This window comes from Kogia breviceps, chromosome 8 (assembly GCF_026419965.1).
Source record: "Kogia breviceps isolate mKogBre1 chromosome 8, mKogBre1 haplotype 1, whole genome shotgun sequence".
Lineage (NCBI taxonomy): Eukaryota > Metazoa > Chordata > Mammalia > Artiodactyla > Physeteridae > Kogia > Kogia breviceps.
The window spans coordinates 56,187,562-56,209,558 of NC_081317.1; the positions used below are offsets into that span (position 1 = coordinate 56,187,562).

At 41.6% G+C, this 21,997-nt stretch overlaps 1 protein-coding gene across 2 annotated transcripts in view; it reads right to left on the minus strand.

Annotated features, from left to right (window-relative positions):
* The window catches only part of SH3GL2 (SH3 domain containing GRB2 like 2, endophilin A1), a 202,582-nt gene that overhangs the window by 169,898 nt on the left and 10,687 nt on the right, over positions 1-21,997 (minus strand). The window contains exon 1 of one of the 2 annotated variants that reach the window (XM_067041444.1): positions 7,913-7,980. The exons of the other annotated variant lie outside the window; for it this stretch is intronic. The gene's annotated coding sequence lies outside the window, so the exon portion shown is untranslated. Of the gene's footprint in view, positions 1-7,912; positions 7,981-21,997 lie in introns of those variants that run through there. 2 annotated transcript variants of the gene reach the window in all.

Here is a 21,997-nt window from a genome sequence, read left to right on the forward strand (position 1 = left end):
AAACGTTAATTGCTGATTCAAAACAAGATGCTTCACTGAAGAGAAATGAGAGTTTTATTTAACACCCTGGCATTACTAACAACTTTTCTTTATCCAGACAGTAATGTTTTAACTGTATTAACTTTAGTGTAAGGAGCCTATGACCTAAAGAAAGGGATCAGTAAATATATTCATTTTAAAAAGTGTTCCTATAACATAATAAAAGGGCTCATTTTAAGGGGTCATTGCCCTATTTTTATTACAATTCTCTAGTGAATCATCTAACTAGCTTACAGAAGACAATCTAAGCTTTTATTAAAAAAAAAAAAAAAACTTTAGAAAATTCACTAGAGTTCTTAGAACAGCTTTGCTTTAAAAATTTGTACGAAATTTGTGCTTCCCCCCAAAAGGGAAAAAAAAAATCTAAATATCGTTCAGCCATCACAATGCTTACATCCTATTTTTTAAGTATATGTTTTAACAGTTGCGAGGGTCTCCCTAAATTCTCAGTTCTCACTGGAGGGTGCACTCACCCCATTAAAGTCATTGCAGCCATTCCAAAGGTATCAAACACTGAAACCAATCCCACCATCAAACTTCCGACTTTACGTGTCTCTCACCCTAAATCAAACTCCCTGAGAACAGAAACAGGCCTTTCACTCCCATCTTTAAGTCTCCTACTGCCCAAGCCAGCCTGTCAGCCAGAACAGACTGCAAACAGAATCAGAGCCCTCAACAGACTGGTGGTTGCCAAGAGGGAGGGGGTTGGGGGAGGGATGGAGCCAGAGGTTGGGGTTAGCAGATGTAAGGGTTTATATACAAAATGGATAAACAACAAGGTCCTACTGTATAGCAGAGAGAACTGTATTCAATATCCTGTGATAAACCATAATGAAAACAAGTATTTTTTTAAATGTATGTATGTATGTATGTGTAACTGAATCACTTTGCTGTACAGCAGAAACTAACACAACACTGTCAAGCAACTATACTTCAATAAAAAATAAAATAAAATAATATTTAAAAACATCAGAGCCCTTGGCTGACACACAGCACTGATCAGAAAAGCTCATTTGATATCACTTCCATAAATCAAGTGATCAATGAAAAGGATGAAAAGAAAGGAAACTATCATTTGCCATATGCCACAGCCCTATGTGTATTTTGGTATTTAATCCTTCCAGTACCCTGAGGAAGCGGAATCTTGAGAAGGCAGAAGTGGTCCACGGTTGCCAAGCTCCAATAAGGTGGGGCCTCAAACCAAATCCAGGCCCAGAGAGTTAACACTGCATAACACTCTGACCAAATTAGGAAAAATTGGATTGAATGGTGCAAAGGGCTCCACCCTAACTTAGCAAAGAAGTACTTGAGCCGTACACTGGCATCAGAAAGTACTCTTGTTAGTGGCCTGGAGATCTCGGGGCAGCATAATGACGCTTTGAGAAGCCCACGTGTGGTGCATCTTGCTGTGACTTCCCAGAGCCTCCCACCCACCAATGAGAGCCCAGGCAGCCATGATCTGGGGAGCCCAGGCCCTTCTCAGGGGCAGCCTCAGAGAGCTCAGCCATAGCTCTGTAATGTGACCTGTATAAATTTCTTTTAGAGAATGAAGTGTTTTTCCCACATTCTCAACAATTCTCCCCAACCGCCTTTCAAGTACATGTCCAGCGTTGCACACTAGAGACTCACAAACTTGTCATGGCCCACAGATGTTTTTCAGACCTTTAACTAGCTGCCCTTCTAAAGAACAGTCATACAGAGCTCACCTTCCCACGGCTACAGCTGCACCTCGAGGCTGCCCCATGGAGAGGCTCTCCAGCTCGCCACAGCCCCGCCTGGCAGGCTTCACTCTACCCACCCGGCTCCTGCAGCCATTCGAGTTGTAACCCCTGCTACCCGTCAGTTTCATAGGTACAGAGACCATGACCCAAAAAGTGCTCAATGGATCTGCTTGAACACAAGGTTGGGCATCTTTGCTTCTTCTCTTCAGTCTCAATCCTCCTTCGCAAAATCCCAGAAAAATTTCACCTAAACTACTTATTTGGTTCTTGGGCTGTATATCCCCGCCTGCCTGGGTGGAAACTCTAATTCTCTCTCACATAAACTGTGATCTTGAGCAAGCTATTATCTCTCTACATGTCACTGCCATACCTATAAAAGGGGGTGCCACTAGGCTATTTGAATTATTTTTCATTAAGGGCTGGATAATGTTGATTACTAGCATTGTCACCTGCTGGACTAAAGCCCACTGAGGGCAAGACCACGTCTTCATCAGCTCTACATCCCCCATGACACCAACAGTGTGATGCAGAAGCAAAAGATGCTTGCATCAGTTCGCCATTATTGATAAGGATAGTGAAAGAACAGATCACCTTTATGTGTCAGTGGGTCACCTAGATCTCCATGCACCAAAACAGAGCTAATTTACTAAAATGTTTTATTTTTGAAATTATGATGAATTATGGGATTTTAAGTGTCTTATATTCACTAGAAGTAAAAAGGATTGGTTAAATTGTATTTCCACATTTATGTTACTGAATTTTAACCTCAAATCCAGATGACAACTCCTGTGCTTTGAGCCTTGAATAATTTTATTTTCTGTCTCAAAATGTCTTATGTAAGGAGAGACAGTGAAGAATCATGAAAAGATGAGCAAATCTCAAAGTTCAAACTGCAGGAAACAATGCTTTCCTAGGGAATGTCAAAGCAGCTGAAATATCACTGTGCTTCATCCATCAACAAATTGTCATGTCACTTGATAAATTATGAGTCAAAAGAAAAATAACTGTTGCTTCCAACCTGGGTGGATGAGAACTGGGTGAGAGAGAACGTAATGTGTTTACCAACGTTTCCTTTAACAGGTTTCTCTAATAAGGGCTGACCATAAAGAAGGCTGCTTCCAAATTCAAAAAAGGTTTTATTTCTAAATATATAATTTCCTCAGTTGTTGATATACAACTGCAACTCAGCCCCCCAAACACTAGGATTCTGTTTTAATTTCAACAGGTGAGCTGAGGGGAAAGAAAATCCTGAATTTCTTCAGGGTCAAAAAATTTCACATCATCAATACGTCCAGCACTGAGCACAGATATTTGGGACAGAAAAGTATTCAATAAATAATAAAACAAAATAAACTGTTAATAATAAAACTGTTAATAATAATAAACTCATTTAATCCATGAGTCTGAATAATCAGTTTGTGATGGTATCATGTTTCACACAATTATTTTCATGTAATTTCAATACAGGCAATTCTGCTATGGGCTGAAACAAACAAAAGACAACACTTGGAGGCTGCTAGAAGTTTTATTCATTCAAATTTTGAAGAAGCAGGTCATACTATGCACATCCCGGAATAGGATGTAAATATATACGGACTATGAATAGTAAGCCTGTAAAAAATACTTTGGAAAAGGCCTTATATGATTTATTTCACTTAATCCTTCAGCTAAACACGTCATCGTTTCAAATAGCCATAGTAGTAAAGTAGTCCTTTCCCTGGCACACAAACTCTCTTCCTCTATATCTATAAGAAGAGAAGGAAGAAAGGGCAACAGCTAATGAACGTGCTCCTCTGAAGCTCAGTGTGCTTGTGGGGTGCTTCCATCTTTCACATGAACTCATGGGAAATCACAGCAAGGCCCCGTTTTCAACTGCTGACACTCTAAATTGCCATTTCACAACCAGAGAAGAAGCTGCCTAGACAAGAAGTGAAGCTGGTCAAAATACATCTTGAATTCCATACTTTTACTTATCCGTTGTGGTAGCTTTCAGCATTGAGGGACAGAGAACAGGGAACACTAAATTCCTTCTTTACTCACCTGAAGGAGAGAAAGTAAAACGTCAAACAGAAAATGTTAGGCAGCTCAGACTTCAGGAAAATATCAAGCTTTCCCTTCACTAGAGAGCATCGATTAAATCTGACATAAACTTCTTAAACTAATTTTAGCTTTTTGTTTCCTATATCAAACCTCTAGGATGGGACTTCCCTGGTGGTGCAGTGGTTAAGAATCTGCCTGCCAATGCAGGGGACGTGGGTTCGAGCCATGGTCCGGGAAGATCCCACATGCCACGGAGCAACTAAGCCTGTGCGCCACAACTGCTGAGCCTGCGCTCTAGAGCCTGTGAGCCATAACTATTGAGCTCACGTGCCACAACTACTGAAGCCCACCTGCCTAGAAGCCCATGCTCCACAACAAGAGAAGCCACCACAATGAGAAGCCTGTGCACCGCAACGAAGAGTAGCCCCTGCTCGCCACAACTAGAGAAAGCCCACACACAGCAACAAAGACCCAACACAGCCAAAATTAAATAAATAAATTTATTAAAAGAAAAAAAAAACACTCTAGGATGGCTACCAAGAAAAAACCCAACTGGCATAGCCATGCCATTAAAGCAAGAAGACTAGCATAGCTCACATCAAAAGGGAAAGGAGATGCTAGTCAAGCAAAGGGCAGGCTAACAGTTCTCAACTCAGGCTGCACGGTGATATCACCTGAGTTTAATTGGTCTGGGGAAGGTTGGGGTCTGAGCATTTTTTTTTAAAGCTAACCCAAGTGATGCTAACCCAGCAGTGAGGGTTGAGAACCACTGGATTAGACTACTGAAAGAAAGAATAAGCGATTAGTGACAGTGATCTTGTGGACAAGTGCAGAAATTTTAGAGCAGATAAAATAATTAGTTGACTTATTGCCTGACCCTGATCTGGGTGAGTGTGCACGCACCCGGACAGGAAGCTACGTCCTCTGTCCACTCTGGCACCAGAGTTTTAAAGTCATTCAGGATCCATCCAGTTTGGAGGTCTACAATATTAGGAGATCCTTTAACTAGGAATGTCAGAGACTATGACAAATCTCACACCATGAATTTTTTGATAGGAAGTTTACCATATATATTTCACTTACACATGAACGTTTATATATACACTGAACACAAACTCACACACACACTTAAGTAATACACGGCAAGACTGCAATGTTGGCCCCAGTCCTCCTCACCGAAATGCTATCTGGGCTAAGAGGAACATCTCTGCCCAGTTCTTCTCAGGTCTCAGGGGCGAGGACTGTATACTGACTGTAGAGTGCTGAGCCCCTCCAGGGCAAGATCATTTCATTTCTCTTTGTAGCCCCAGCCTCTTAACCCCGGCTAGGCACACAGGCACTCCATACCTATTTGTTACATGAATTTGCCTTGAGCACAAATGACCTCCCTGGTAAGCTTAATTTCGGATGAAGTCTTCCACCATAAACTGGTGGAAGAACTAAAAGGGAGCTGACAAGACAATGAGTCGGTAGTGAGGGGTGCTTAGCATCTGGATCAGAAACAGAAGTACTTGTGAGAAAACACTAACACCTCTGCCCTGCCCTGAACTAAGCCGAGTCTTACCTGCAGGCCTACCTCGGGCCAACTGCTAGGGACACCCGATCCAGAGGAGTCCAGGAGCCCTCCCTCAGGAGGCCCCAGAAAGCAGGCCCACGAGAACACACCTGCAGCCTCGGGCCTTGACGAGAGCCGAGCACGTCTACTCTCAGCACTGCTCTTGATGACCATGGCTGCAGAGCTGCAGCTGTGAGGCCTGCTGCCCACGGTGACCTCCTCTCAAATGCTACAACTGACCCAGCTCATAACCGTTAACCAACCTCTGTCATGCTCTGTACTGCCTCCTTCACAGCAACACCACAACAGGCACTTCCTCTGCCCCGCTCACACACCGGTTAACAAGGACACACTAAGCAGTTCGGCTCCGGACAGAGAGCTAAGACGTAATTACCGCTGAGCCTCGATCCCAGCACCTTGGTCTCCAAATCCTCCTTGCAGAAGCTATTAACAGCAACAAGACAAGAACAATAAAGATAATTTATTTTTTTCTTGGCCACGATGTGTGGCTTGTGGGACCGTAGTTCCCGACCAGGGATCGAACCCAGGCCCCAGCAGTGAAAGCACCAAGTCCTAACCCATGGACCACCAGGTTTTAAACAGCTAACATTCATTTGTCACTTGCTGTATGCAAAAACACTAGGCTAAGGGTTAAGTGCTAATATAGATCAGCTCATAACAACCTCATGGGATACTACTATGTTTTCCACTTGATAGATTCAGAAACAGGATGGAAGAATTGAACCATCTGTGTGAATTTGAGTTAAGTAGTAGAGGCAGAGTGAAGCCCAGCACTAAGACCCCACAGCCCACCTCTTAATTTTCTCTATACTGCCTCCACAGAAAACTGGGTGAGCCATAGCTTGGAGGACTATGCCCACCAATGAAGTGGGTAAATCTCCTTACTTGAGAGCCAGCTTTCTCATCCGCAAAATGAGAGTGTCAGAGCTGATGCAGTCTAAGGTCCCTTCCAGCTGATAGTTTCCATCAACAATCATAAGATGGGGAGAGCAACACCCACAGTGCCCCGAAGCCAAAACAAAGCAGAATGATCCACTCTGGATTTTTTAAAATTGTGATAAAATATGCATAACATAAAATTGACCACACTAACCATTTTCAAGTGCACAGTTCAGTGGCATTAAGTATATTCACACTGTTGCACAACCATCACCACCATCCATCCCCAGAACTTTCATCTTCGCCAACTGAAACTCTACCCACTGAACACTAACTCCCCATTCCCCCTCCTCCCAGTCCCTGGTAACCACCATTCTACTTTCTGTCTCAGTGAATTTGACTACTCTAGGTATAAGTGGGATCATACGGTATTTGTCTTTTTGTGACTGGCTTATTTCACTTAGCATAATGTCCTCAAGAATCGTTGTATAACATGTGACAGGACTCCTTCCTTTTTAAGGCAGAATGGTATTCCACTGTATGGATATACCACATTTTGTGTATCCCTTCATTTGTCAGTGGACACTTGGCTGCTTCCACCTTTTGGCTCTTGTGACTCATGTTCCTATGAGCATGGTTATACAGGTAACTCTGGGGTGTTAATGAACAGAATGGATTCAAATAATGTTCAGAAAAATTTTAACAAATCAGGAGATCTCTCATAAACAAATCTTCCTGAACTGAGCCAAGCTCTCAACACAGGCCCAAGCCTGTGTAGCATATCTCAAGAATCAGAGTCACACACACTACTGCTCCATCACGGGGTCCAGGCCCCCATCAGTAATATGGCTCTTTGCCTATAACTGAAAAATAAAACACTTGCTACCCAAGGAAAATAATCTCCCCAAAAAATACCACAATAGGAGCATCTGAATGCACTCCAAAGCGGATTTAAGGTGGAGTTTTCCCGACAGCACATCAATTTCTAGAATAACTGTAGGATTTATTTTTATGTTGAACACCCTGCAGTTAGTTCAAACATTAAAAAAAAAAAAAAAAAGATTCAATAATAGAAGTCCTTTGTTATTCTTAAAAGAAAATTTTCCATTCTGGTACAGGTGTTTCCTATCTGTGCCCACTCCATTTTCCCAAAAAATGGATGAATAAAGAGGAAAATATCATAATCAACTGTCTTGCTACCACTGTTGGTAATCCTTCTTTCTCAAATCAGTAATATTTGTTATTTTTACACTGCTAGGTCCCTATGAGACCAGGCTATTCCTCCCTATACAAGGGGTCAAGTCTCACCTGGAGGGCAAGATCCACCATTTTGACAGTAATCAGACGTGTCAATCTCCTGGAAGCAAGGGTGAAAGAGATAAGCAGCTAGCCTCTACAGCAGAAGCCACTACAAAACACTTGGAAAGAGAGAAGCCAAAGTCGCTCAAAAATGTTTTGGATGAAATGTACTGAATCAGAGATAGTTCTGTATGCTTCATCATAACCCAGTCATAAAATTAATTGACTTCAACTGTGACCTACCACAAACTACCTAAGTAAAACTAAGAGAGTTCAGATAATAGCAATCAAACCGACACCACTGAGTAGGTTTCTGAGGTAAATAAGCTAAAGTCTTTACTTTAGCTAATGTCCTTACATGTGACGATGCATCTTGGGGGAGACAAGTGGGCTGAGGTGCAGTCTTCCCTCCGTATCCACGGATGCAGAACCTGTGAATATGGAGAACCAACTGTACTAGGCCATTTTATATAAGGGACTTCGGCTTCCCCGGTGGAGCAGTGGTTGAGGGTCTGCCTGCCGATTCAGGGGACACAGGTTCGTGCCCCGGTCCGGGAAGATCTCACATGCCGCGGAGCAGCTGGGCCCGTGAGCCATGGCCGCTGAGCCTGCGCGTCCGGAGCCTGTGCTCCACAATGAGAGAGGCCACAACAGTGAGAGGCCTGCATACTACAAAAAAAAAAAACAACAACAATTCATGATTCCCAAGCTTGACCATTTCTCTTTTGTAACTACTAGATCTAGAATCACTTGTAACTATTTGACAAAATCGAACCTACTCTGGATCCCCACTCTCTCCTGCAATGACCACATCCAAATTCTGAGGATTCAACAGTCACCAGATAAACTCAAATGATCTAAAAAAATTACTTCTGGCTGTACCTAAGCATTCTAGAGAACCTGAAGATTAACACTGTCATTTAACCACTCACTGGGTTTCTCCTCTATACCTAATTTTTTTTTTTTAATTTACTCACTGTCGTGGTTTTTTGTTTCTTTGTTTGTTTTGCGGTACGCGGGCCTCTCACTGTTGTGGCCTCTCCCGTTGCTGAGCACAGGCTCCGGACGCGCAGGCGCAGCGGCCATGGCTCACGGGCCCAGCTGCTCTGCTGCACGTGGGAATTTCCCGGACCAGGGCACGAACCTGTGTGCCCTGCATCGGCAGGCGGACTCTCAACCACTGCGCCACCAGGGAAGCCCCATGGTTTATTTTTATATACCACTTCACCTTTTCTGAAGCTAATGTAGGAAAGACTTGATTTCTGTAACAACTAAAAAGGATACTTTACAAGAGATAAAAGGAAATACTATCCACAAAGCCATTAGACAAAATAACCACACTCCTTTCCATGAACCTGGAGAACCAAACACACACACAGACACACACAGAGACATACACACAAGCACACACATGCAGTTAAACATCAGTAATTCATCCATTAAAGAAAAACGGCTGGCCAAAGAGGGAAACATGAGTCATTAATTACACTCGACCATTTCATGGAAAGCAGAGAGCTGCTTCTAAGTCTAAAAATATCCTCTGAACATTAAGCCCTGTGTTTATTTTTTCCACCTTTCACCCATTTTGCTATATGTCCTTTGGTAACAGATTGGTTCAGATTAAAGAGTATGATCTCACTTAAGACAACAGGAGCTTCACCAACCAAACAACAACAAGAAAAACCACCCAACAGGACCTAAATGGGATGAAGATGCCGAGTGCTGTGATAAAGATGAAGATACGACAACATGCAGAAGGCATTCAAGAAAAAGAAAAGCTCGGGTGATGCATGCATACAATGGTTTAAAAGGCTGAGGAAAACACTGATTAAAGGGGAAAAAAATCACAGTGTTTATCATAGAGCTAACGAAAAAGAAAAAAAAAATTTGTAGAGATCTGTTACCTACTACAGCTCCATCAACATATTACAATCTCCATATCCTAAACCCTAAACCCTAAATTCACATGGCATTTTTCACCTATGTAGACAATTTATCCCATCCTTACCTATGCTCTGCCTTCCAATCTTCCTCACCTAGGAAAATGAATAAAAATTATTTTTAAAATCCCCAATTTGTCCGCACATTGCAGATTATCTTAAAACCATTCTTAAAAGTCCATTCCCCACAAAATCCAAAATAGTGGTACATATAGCCATTGAACCAGAGATAGTGTTGAATATCAAATGCTGCTTGTGGTTCTGAAATAAGCCTACCCCTAGTCACTAAAGAACAGATATCTTATAATAGGACAGAAATAGTATCCTGTAGATATATCATTAGCAAAATTATGCAGTGAGATTATCCCTGTCTAAAGTGTGTGTAGGGCTGCTACATAATTAATGCTTTATTAAACTGTTCTCTGAAGATCTAACTGAAAAAAGATCAGAATCTGAACCAGCTGTGCTGTTTAATATTATCTCTGAGGGAGCTGTGTGTGGGGGTGCTTTATTTGAATTCTCCCTTCCACATTATACTCCTATCTTTGATGCTGATGCTTTTTTTCCCTTCCTTTGTGTTAGTTACTCCATCTTTTAAGGCTAAAGAACATAGTGTGTTTAATTTAAAACAGAGAGTTTAAGAACAGAGAGTTTAAGAATGCTTAAAAGGCTGTTTCCATTAAACATTGATCCAGTTCATGCAGAAAGGCTTTGTGCTGTGAAATAAACTCCAGTATTCATGCAATTTTAATGAAAATGCTTCTGAACCCCATTTCCTTCCTTGGGTTTGACCTTCTATTCAGTACCCCGAATACTTCAAACATCCCTAATACAGTGGCTAGGAAGGACAAAGGTGGGAATAGCATTTATAGGAGCCAAAAATAAGTGTTATAAGAATTTAAATACTATGGTTACCAAATGGGAAAGAAGGGGAGGGATAAATCAGGAGTTTGGGATTAACATATACACACTACTGTATATAAAATAGATAAGCAACAAGGACCTACTGTACAACACAGAGAACTATACTCAATATTTTGCAATAACCTATAAGGGAAAAGAATCTGAAAAAGAAGAATATATATATACACATATATATATATGTGTATATATATGTGTATATATATAAAACTGAATCGGAGGCTTCCCTGGTGGCGCAGTGGTTGAGAGTCCGCCTGCCAATGCAGGGGACGCAGGTTCGTGCCCCGGTCCAGGCAGATCCCACGTGCCGTGGAGCGGCTGGGCCCGTGAGCCATGGCCCCTGAGCCTGTGCGTCCGGAGCCTGTGTTCTGCGATGGGAGAGGCCACAGCAGTGAGAGGCCCACATACCACCAAAAAAAAAAAAAAAAAAAAAAAATCTGAATCACTTTGCTGTACACCTGAAACTAACACAACACTGTAAATCAACTATACTTCCATAAAAATTCTTTAAATAATAAAAATTTTTAAATTTTAAAAGAATTTAAATACTTACAAAAGGATAACAAACGTCTTAATTTTTTTTATTTCATATGCTGGAAAATTGTTCAGATTGGAAAAAAATACACCTTAGATATTTATTCTCATTTCAGGATAGTTTTGTTATTATTAAAAACAAAATACAAACAATGAGCATATACTTTTTGAAAGAAATAACATCCAAAAAAATTTAAGAGAAAACTTTTAAAAGACGTATCTAGAGATAATTATTAACATTGTGAACCTTATTCCAGACATGCACCCAGCCACATGTTCGGATACAGGCCCTGCCTACAATTTTACATATAGGTTCACGCTATACACATCTCGCTAAAATCCGCCCCCTGGCCCCGATGATATCAAGAAAAGGTGTTCTCGTGAATGAATCTAGATTACGTCATTTTTATTAGCCACACAGAACTCCACTGGATGACCCCACACCAATATTTCACTACCATTAACACAGTGATGAATTCTGAACATCTCTCTTTGACCACACCTCCTACTTTCCTATCTGTGATAAACTCTAAGAAGTGCCTTAATCAAAGGGAACTTACATATCGAACTTACATTGCCTAACTGGCTCCCAAAAAGGAGGAACCTGCAGGACATGAGAGTAACCCCTGACCCCACACACGTGACAAAGCTGGGTTTTGTCTATTTTATTCTTTAGTTGTATGCTGCATATCTTAATCCCACTAGTCGTTACAGCCATATGTAGGATGCTTTTGCTACTCAGAAGCTCTTCATTTTTATGTAGCAAAAAATCACCCACCTTTACTGTACTGTCTCTGCACCCTATCAATCATGTTCAGAAAGGTTTTTCTCCAGTTCAAGAGAACCCGTATTTTCCTTTTACTACTTTATATTCTTTTACCTTTATACATTCCAACCGCTTAAAATCCATCTCAGTATAAAGTGTGATAAAAGGATCCAGTTTTCCAAATGGACAGATAACTTTCCATACATCATTTACTGAATAACCCATTCTTTTCTCTACTGATCTGAAATGCTGCCTTTATCGTATACCAAATTACCACAATACACCTGCACTACTTATCACTGGACCTTCTATTCTGCTCCACTGACTGAATAAATGAAACACTAAGTGATTGATTTAAAGTCTACTCCAGTATCCAAAGGATGGACTGCCTGGGTCAAATTCTGCCTCCACCATCAACAGCTGTGTTACTTTGTTTTCTGTTTGCTTTTGTTATGTTTTGTTTTGTTTTTATTTATTTTACTGAGGCATTGTTGATGTACAACATTATATAAGTTTCAGGTGTATAGCACAGTGATTCACAACATTTTTTTTTTTTTTTTTTTTGCCTGCATTGGGTCTTAGCTGTGGCACGTGGGATCTTTCACTGTGGCGCACAGGCTTTTGGTTGTGGTGCGCAGGCTCCAGAGCACGGGGGCTCTGTAGTTCCAGCACTCAGGCTCTCTAGTTGTGGTATGCAGGCTTAGTTGCCCCGCAGCAGGTGGGATCTTAGTTCCCCGACCAGGGATCGAATTGGCGTCCCCTGCATTGCAAGACGGATTCTTAATCACGGGACCACCAAGGAAGTCCCTGATTCACAATTTTTAAAGGTTACCTTTCATGTATAGTTATTATAGAATATTGGCTGTATTCCCTATGTTGTACTATATATCCTTGTATCTGATTTATTTTTTTTTTAATTTTTTACTACATCTTTATTGGAGTATAATTGCTTCTGGTACAACAAAATGAATCAGCTATATGTACACATATACACACGTCTCCCTCCCACCCTCCCTATCCCACCCCTCTAGGTCGCAAAGCACCGAGCTGATCTTGCTGTGCTATGCTGCTGCTTCCAACTAGCTATCTATTTTACATTTGGTAGTGTATATATGTCAATGACAATCTCACTTCGCCCCAGCTTACCCTTCCCCCTTCCCGTGTTCTCAAGTCCATTCTCTATGTCTACGTCTTTATTCCTGCCCTGCCACTAGGTTCATCAGTACCATTTTTTTTCTTAGATTCCATATATATGCGTTAGCATATGGTATTTGTTTTTCTCTTTCTGACTTACTTCGCTCTGTATGACAGACTCTAGGTCCACCCACCTCACTACAAATAACTCAATTTCATTTCTTTTTATGGTTGAGTAATATTCCACTACATATATGTGCCACATCTTCTTTATGCATTCATCTGTCGATGGACACTTAGATTGCTTCCATGTCCTAGCTATTGTAAATAGTGCTTCAATGAACACTGTGGTACATGACTCTATTTGAAATATGGTTTTCTCAGGGTATATGCCCAGTAGTGGGATTTCTGGGTCATATGGTAGTTCTGTTTTTAGTTTTTTAAGGAACCTCCATACTGCTATCCATAGTGGCTGTATCAATTTACATTCCCACCAACAGTGCAGAAGAGTTCCCTTTACTCCACACCCTCTCCAGCATTTATTGTTTGTAAATTTTTTGATTATGGCCATTCTGACCAGTGTGAAGTGATAACCTCACTGTAGTTTTGATTTGCATTTCTCTAATAACAAGTGATGTTGAGCATCTTTTCATGTGCCTCTTGGCCATCTGTATGTCTTATTTGGTGAAATGTCTATTTAGGTCTTCCACTCATTTTTTAATTGGATTGTTTGGTTTTTGATGGAGCTCTTATTTATTTCATACATAGTAGTTTGTACCTCTTAATCTTCTACCCTTATCTTGTCTCTCACTCCTTCCCTCTCCCCACTGGTAACCACTAGTCTGTTCTCTTTATCTGTGAGTCTGTTTCTTTTTTTGTTATATTCACTATTTTGTTTTATTTTTTAGATTCCATATATAAGTGATATCATACAGTATTTGTCTTTCTCTGTCTGACTTATTTCACTTAATAGTTGTCTTACTTCAGAAAAGACACTTAACCTCTCTGTGCCTCAGTTTCTTCATCAGTAAAATGGGTGTAATAGTACCTACCTCATAGGTTTTTTATGGGGTTAAGCTAAATGGTAAGCACTATTTTTATGTTACTTATCCTTATCATCATCCCCAAAAGTAAGCAAAGAGAAGCTTGATCCCTACCTTCAGGACTTTAGAGACCAATGAAGGAGATAAACATTTAATCAAATGGCCACAATATTAATGCACAGTATCAAACCACAGTAAACAAATTAAAGGGCAACCTCATCTCATCTATCAGATCCAAGAAGGGGCTTCCAAGAAGTAACATTTGCATTAAGGGCTAAAGGATGAGTAGGAGTGAAGTGTCCCCAGGGTGAGGGGAGGACAGGTACACACAATCCAGCCACAAAGGCCTGGCTGCAGAGCCCCACATCTGCCTGTTCTACTGGCAACTTCACAAAGGGCTGGTTTTTTCTCAGTTTAAATTCCCATCCTCAGAGAGACACTCTATGATCATCCACTCTGAAAAGCCAGAGATACGGTCTTTGATAAGAAAGCTAATGCTGAAAATCAGATCATACAATTTTATTTATTCAACAGAAACTACTCCAGCTAGAGATGTTCCAAGATCCTAGCTTCAGTAAAATACAAGAAGTAGTATCTATCCTCAAGTCTGTCCTTTCTGAATTAACATATGCAGCTATCTCTGAAACCATCATCTGTTCTTTATGTGCAAATAGTGGTCCCTTTCTCACATTTGGAATTGTCTCTGCTGGTAAGAGCTTCCCCTGCTGCCCCTGATAAGCACCCTGAACCTTCCTAGGTGTGAAGAGAGTGTGTTCTCTCTCCACAACACAACGTCAAGTATAACCTCACGTCATAGCAGTCTAGCATTTCTTTGTTGCATTTGTGACAATGTCTAACCATACAATTGCAGGATTATTGGTCTGTCTCCTACACTGCGCTGCCAGTTCCATGAAGGCAGGGAATTTAGCACTACACTCAGAATTTAGCACAGAACCTGGCAGGTAATCGATTTAACGCCTACTATTTGTAAGACAGATGGATGACCAGAGCACAGTGAGAGCAGAAACCTGTCACTAAATCAGGGTGGAGAGGCAAGGGTCAGATCAGACAGGCCCTTGAAGCTCATGATTTAGGATTTTAGTCTGTGCAACCAGAAGCCATTGGAAGGTTTTAAGCACATAAAGGTCAAAGATATATTCAGCTTTGGATCCCTCTGGCTAAAATATGACCTGACTGGAGGCAGGAGAGATGCTGGGTCACAGCTTGAACCACGATGGTGGGGGGTGAGGGAGGGTGGGCAGTGGACTGAGGGACTTCCATAGCATTTCAAAATGGACATTACAGGGCTTCCCTGGTGGCACAGTGGTTGAGAATCTGCCTGCCGATGCAGGGGACACGGGTTCATGCCCCGGTCCAGGAGGATCCCACATGCCGCAGAGCGGCTGGGCCCATGAGCCATGGCCGCTGAGCCTGCGCGTCCGGAGCCTGTGCTCCACAACAGGAGAGGCCACAACAGTGAGAGGCCCGCGTACCACAGAAAAAAAATTTTTTTAATAAAATGGACATTACAGGGACTTCCCTGGTGGTCCAGTGGTTAAGACTCCACGCTTCCACTGCAGGGGGCGCAGGTTTGATCCCCGGTTGGGGAACTAAGATCCCACATGCCACAGGGTGCGGCCAAAAAAAAAGAAAAGAAAAATACCTGACATTACAACAACTGCCAACGTTTGACGGGAGAGGTTTGGCATCGGAAAAGAAAATTCTAGGACTTCCCTGGTGGCACAATGGTTGGGAATCCGCCTGCCAATGCAGGGGACATGGGTTCAAGCCCTGGTCCGGGAAGATCCCACCTGCTGCGGAGCAACTAAGCCCGTGCACCACAACCACAACTAGTGAGCCCACGAGCCACAACTACTGAGCCCGCGTGCCTAGAGCCTGTGTTCCGCAACAAAAGAAGCCATCACAATGAGAAGCCCGCGCACCGCAACGAAGAGTAGCCCCCGCTCGCAGCAATTAGAGAAAGCCCTCATGCAGCAACGAAGATCCAACGCAACCGAAAATAAATAAATAAATTTATTTTTTAAAAAGAAAATTCTACATGATTAGTAACCTTGATACAAATGTGAGACTGTACAATGTAGAAATAAGTCATTGTAATCAGGACCTATAAAGCCAAATGGGAGTAGGAACTAGATAAAGTCTATTTCCCACAGAGGAGTCAAAGTTCTAAGCAATTTCACTCATCCAAAGGACATGAATTATCAACCATGAAAAGATAGCTCCCGTGTATTAAATATAATGAATATACAAACAATATCAAATCAAGACCACAAAGCTTAGTGGCTAAAGGCCTTTGTACTGCCATATTTGCAACTCAACAGCACCGTGGTTTATTACTCTTAGGAAAATAAATAAGTAAATAATACACAATGTTACCAAAAAAACCTTGAATGCTTACTCCTCAATCCTCATAACATTCCTGAAAAACCTACGACTGCATATTTTTAAGTTCTTTCTAATGTGAGAAGGGAATGAGTTTCTGTAGCAAATGGCTTTTTCAGCAAGGGCAAGCCATCTACAGCCCTTACCTCTTGCAGTATCTTGAGAATATCACACTCCTGCATTGCTTCTCTCCCTTCCAATTCCTCACAGCTGCCATGAACACATCTGGCAGTGCAGGTAGTGGTTTAGGCACAAACAGCCTGCTGATTGGCAAGCAGGATACAAAACAAGTTTGGCCCAGACTCTCATAATACCATCACTTCTGCAGAAACTATAGGCAAGGTACTCAGACTCCATTTTCTCATATGTTAAATGGTTAAGTATCAACATACCTTCTCCTAAGAGAGGTGTTAGAATAGTAAAATAAGTATATACACACTACAAAATGTTAAGGTGTAACTCCACATTCATCAACAAAAAGGGAAAAGTTAATGTGAGTTTCCTGAGATGGATGTTAGAAAATAAGTATCTGAGTAGTTACTGAAAAGCCAAATCATGATGATCTAATTAACTGACATACTGAATAAAGAACTTTCATCTGGCAGAAGGGATTATTCAAAAGACCCTAACATTTCTTTCAAAATACAGATGATGCTTCCACTTAAAGAAACATATCAAAACCAAACTTTAAGAACTTCTGAAGGAGGACCATTATTTTATATATGGGTAGTCTACAACAAATCTTTATATTTTTTTTAAAAAAGAGAAATGGGGACTTTGCTAGTGGTGCAGTGGTTAAGAATCCACCTGCCAATGCAGGGGACATGGGTTCGAGCCCTGGTCTGGGAAGATCCCACATGCCGCGGAGCAACTAAGCCCGTGCACCACAACTACTGAGCCTGCGCTCTAGAGCCTGTGAGCCACAACTACGGAAGCCCACGCACCAAGAGCCCGTGCTCTGCAATAAGAGAAGCCACCACAGTGAGAAGCCGACGCACCACGACAAAGAGTAGCCCCCAATCGACACAACTAGAGAAAGCCCATGCACAGCAACAAAGACCCAACCAGCCAAAGACGAATAAATTAATTAATTTTTTTTAAAAAGAGGAATGAAAGAGGGGAAAAAAGGAAAGAAGAATAGAAGGGCAGCAGGGAGGAAACAGGTAGGAGGATTAGTAAATCAACTGTACGTAGTCAAACCTCACTTTAAGACCTCTGAAAATTTTGTGATGGTTAGGCTCAGGAAAGTCCTGCAGTACAGAAACATGCTTAAACTTGTTTCCAATATTGCTCTAACTTATTTGGTCTTGGTAGGTATCTCTCCCCCGTGTTGTATTAATAGAAGATTCTTTGGACAGCAGTCCCTAAAGCTGAGGAGCTGTTTTAGGGGTTTTGAGTTTTCTAATGGCGATGTCTGTGCCCCTCCTCAGATCTATTTCAGACTCCTATGCAATAGGAACCAAGTGTACCTGATGCACACCCGGGTCTGGGAACCACTGCATAAGTGTAAGTGGCCTTAAATTACCTGCAGAGATGGTAGGCTGGGGTGAGAATCACTACTAAATGAAGCATGAGGCAAAGGTAAAGCATCTTCAAAAGTATAACAAAAAAGTGTAGTAATTTAATCAACAAGAACAGAATTGCACACCTTTTCCCAGTCCATGGGTACTCCATAAACCAAGACTTCAGTATTCCAACGGTCCATTCAGGAACAAAAAGAGTCTAAAATACCGATACAAATAAGAATCTATCTTCCATGGAGATAGTTTTTAAATCAAGATAATTCACTGAATAGCTTTTAAAGCATATTTTAATAACCTGCTCTAAAAAACTTACAAATCAAATAGACTCACACCTCACCTTCCACCAGTAATGCCCAATTATGAGAGAAATGTCCTGCAAAATTCTTCCAACTCTTCAGAGAACCACCTAAGAAGGGCACAGTACAGAACGCATAGGTAACAAAGTTCTATCATGCTACATATACCTTAATTCAAAAATCACTCTTTCTCAGGGATATATTTAAATATTCAAGTCTCAAAACACTTAAGAGGACCAAAATCTGAAGTTCTGCAGCAAGTAAAAGCATCCGTTTAGTATATGCAGGATTACTATGCTGGATAACAAATTTATTGAGGCAGAGTCTTCAACTCTTATTTCTCAACTTACAAACAAATATTGGCTCCAGAAATTTAAAGCGATTCTGCAAAGGCTGGAAAAAGAAGCTTTAATCCAGAAATGACTTCAAAGCCTATTCGTCTTAGAGCTTGAAGCACTTTTCACTGAAGCCATTAAAGAGTGCCAGGCCCCAGAGAAAGCCAAACTATCCATAAAGGCACACTGGTACCCAACCAGCAGCCACCCTCAGTGCTCTGGTTGATCCCGCCAGACATGTCCTCTTTGGGAGGAAGCTGAAGGTGGCCGGCCCATGTCATTACTGAGGCTGTGTTTCCTTGTCATGGTCCTTCCATTCTGTTCTATTTTGCTTGGGGTGCAAAGAAGAAGGTATTATTTTTCTATTTATGCCCTAAACTCTGCATTTTCTGTCCTCAATAGAAGGAAGCCCACGAGAGGCTCTTAACAGAATTCTACATTCATGTTCAAAGGCAATCACTTGGAATGTCTCCCATCTTGTTAGAGAGTTTCCGCCATGCTTTATTCTTCTTTGCTGGGATGCACTGCCTACGGGCCTTTTGCTGAGAAGCTAAGAAGTGACAGATGCCCAGGAGACTCCTGGTACAAGGGCTAAAGAATGAGGCTGGACAGTATGCACCAAATGACAGAGAGCATCTTGCAGAAGCACTCTTTTATACCATACATGTCCTAGCTGCCCTCTTTCCCTTTATGCAAAACAGAGTCAAAGCCATGACACTGTCTTTCCTAAGGATAAGACTAAGGATCTGCAAGAAAAAAAAAATCATTCGAAAGAAATGGCAGCAAAAGTCATTAGCAGGGCTTCCCTGGTGGCGCAGTGGTTGAGAGTCCGCCTGCCGATGCAGGGGACGCGGGTTCGTGCCCGGGTCTGGGAGGATCCCACATTCCGCGGGGCGGCTGGGTCCGTGGGCCATGGCCACTGGGCCTGTGCGTCTGGAGCCTGTGCTCTGCAACGGGAGAGGCCGCAGCAGTGAGAGGCCCGTGTATCACAAAAAAAAAAAAAAAAAAAGTCATTAGCAGCATTCTTATTCATGAGGCCTCTACAGTTCTTGAAGAAACGGGAAAAGCAGCCACGCATTCAGAAGAAACGCAAGCAGCACAATTTAATTCAGAGCTCTATGGAGGGTGAGGCAGGTATTTTAATGCTGTTAAGACAAACGCCTAACGGAGCAAACCTACATTGATTGACAGTTCTAGAACTTCGCTGGAAATGGGGTTTGCTCCCAATCCCAGAGGTGGCTTGCAAGATTCTCCTATTCCTTGTTTTCAATTTAACCTGAGGAAGTGGGGATGGGAATAAGAAGTGAGGATGATGGAGTGGAAAGAAAATTTAGTGATAGATAAAATTTAATTACAAAAGATGAAGAAATGCTGAAACAGACTGCTCATCCATAAGCCCAACTGACCAGGAAAAAACCACTATTTAAATGTTAATTTTAAAAGTGACCTTATAGAATGATAGCAAAGTGCCTGGCATATAAATTCTCAGTGTATTTTACCTACTATTGTAGCTCTTTACCCTTTATTAGGCCTATTGCATACCTGTTTTATGTCCTGTTTTTTTCACTTAGCAATCATCATGAATACTTGCCTGTACTGATAAATACTCCCCTATGGATAAAATAGCTATAGATATTCCATGATACAGACATATCACGATTTACCTCCCTATCCCCTATCATTCGACATTTAGGTTCTTTCCAACTTTTCACTACAATAACTACTAAAATGAACAACTGTGTACACAAGTTTTGCGAGCTCATACATTTATTTTCTGTAAATAGAGTCCTAAAAACAGAATTACAAGGAAGAAAACTGCTGACATCTACACTCCCACCATCAAACGAGAGCCCACATACTAACCTTTGCTGACTCAGAATGTTATCATCCCTTTAATCCATGCCGATGTAAATAAGGAGAAATGTCATATATTACTGTTTGATTTCCATGATTTTTATATTTGTATCCTGGCCACTTGTAGTCCTTTCCTATAACGTCAGCCCTCTGTAACCACACGTGTGGAACCTGAAGACACAGAGGGCCAACTGTACTACACCATTTTACATAAGGGACTTGAGCAGCCATGGATTCTGGTATCTGTGGAGGTCCTGGAACCAATCCCCTGTGGCTAACAAGGGAAAGCTGAATTGCCTTTCCATATTCTTTTCTAATTTTTCTACTAAGATGTTCATCTTTATCTTACTGATTACTAAACCCTTTCAGATATTTCTTAGTTTGACATTTAAAGCTGGAATAGGACTCGTACTTGAGAATTATTGGCAGTTATCAGCTCTGAAACTAGTCAGTCTGGACGAAAATCCTAACTCTGCCACCAAAGCTGCGTAATCTTGGGCAACTTACTTGACCACTCTGTGCTTCAGTTTCCTCATCTGTGAAATGGGGCTAATAATGCCCTTATGGGGTTGGTTTGGGTAATTAATGAGTTAACTACCATGCTAGCCATCTTTATAATTAAGGAAGTTTATTTTAAATTTACAAATTTACAATTTTATAAGAGCATGTTTTAATTCAACTTCTAAATTAACTCAAAATATGTGATGTATCTTTAAGCAGAAATAAAGTAAAAAATACATACACAAGATAACCCCTTTTAAACATATATAAATATGGATAAATAAAAGAGAAACAGGAAGGATGTATTCATTCAACAAATGTCTACTGACTACCCACTAAGGAACAGGCATTAGGGAAACAATGAAGAGCAAAACAGGGTCCCCTTCTTTATACCCACACTGGAGGATACCAATAAGGAAATAAACCAACAAGCAGTGCAGTGGGCCAAGCCCCACACTTAAGAGAAGCACTACGGGCAGTTTTCATTGCACGTGGAACGGCATTTAACCCATACCAAATGAGGGAAGGGTACCTAAGAAATTATCAAGCTGAGACCTGAAAGAGAAGCAGTGATTAGTCAAGTATAAAGTGGAAGAGAGGGAAGGAGAATTTCCACAAAGAGGCCAGTATGGTGCAAAGGCCCCAAAGCAAGTAAGTGTGTGCAGTACGGGGCAAAAGATAATCTCACACTTACACAGCTGTAACAGAGATGAGAGTAAGTAGGTAAAAAGCATCAGACCACACTCCAAACTCTCTCATGGGACTGACAAGGGCTTTATATTGGGAGCCATAAGGACCAATGATGAGTTTTAAGCCAAGGAGCAACGTTAGATTTGCTCTTTAGAAAGATGATTATAGCTCCACTCAGATATGAATCAGAGGGGAACAAGACCAGAAGCATGAATGTCAGAACCTACACGCATGTCCAAGTCCATTTGCCTCGGCTGTGGAACTTAGGAACTGGGGGTTGTGGGGGTGGAGATGAAATCAAGTGACTAGTGACTTGTCCGGGGTCTCACAGGCCCTCAGAATGGGAAAACCAGGAGGACAGCGAAGGTCTCTGAGTTTCTAATCCCGGGTTCCTATTGCTCATGTTTTACACTATCCTAATGATGGACATTCTTTTACCATATTTTACAGTATGTCAAGAGCTTCTCCTGAAGCACACCTGGGGCACCCTTCTGAACATTAAG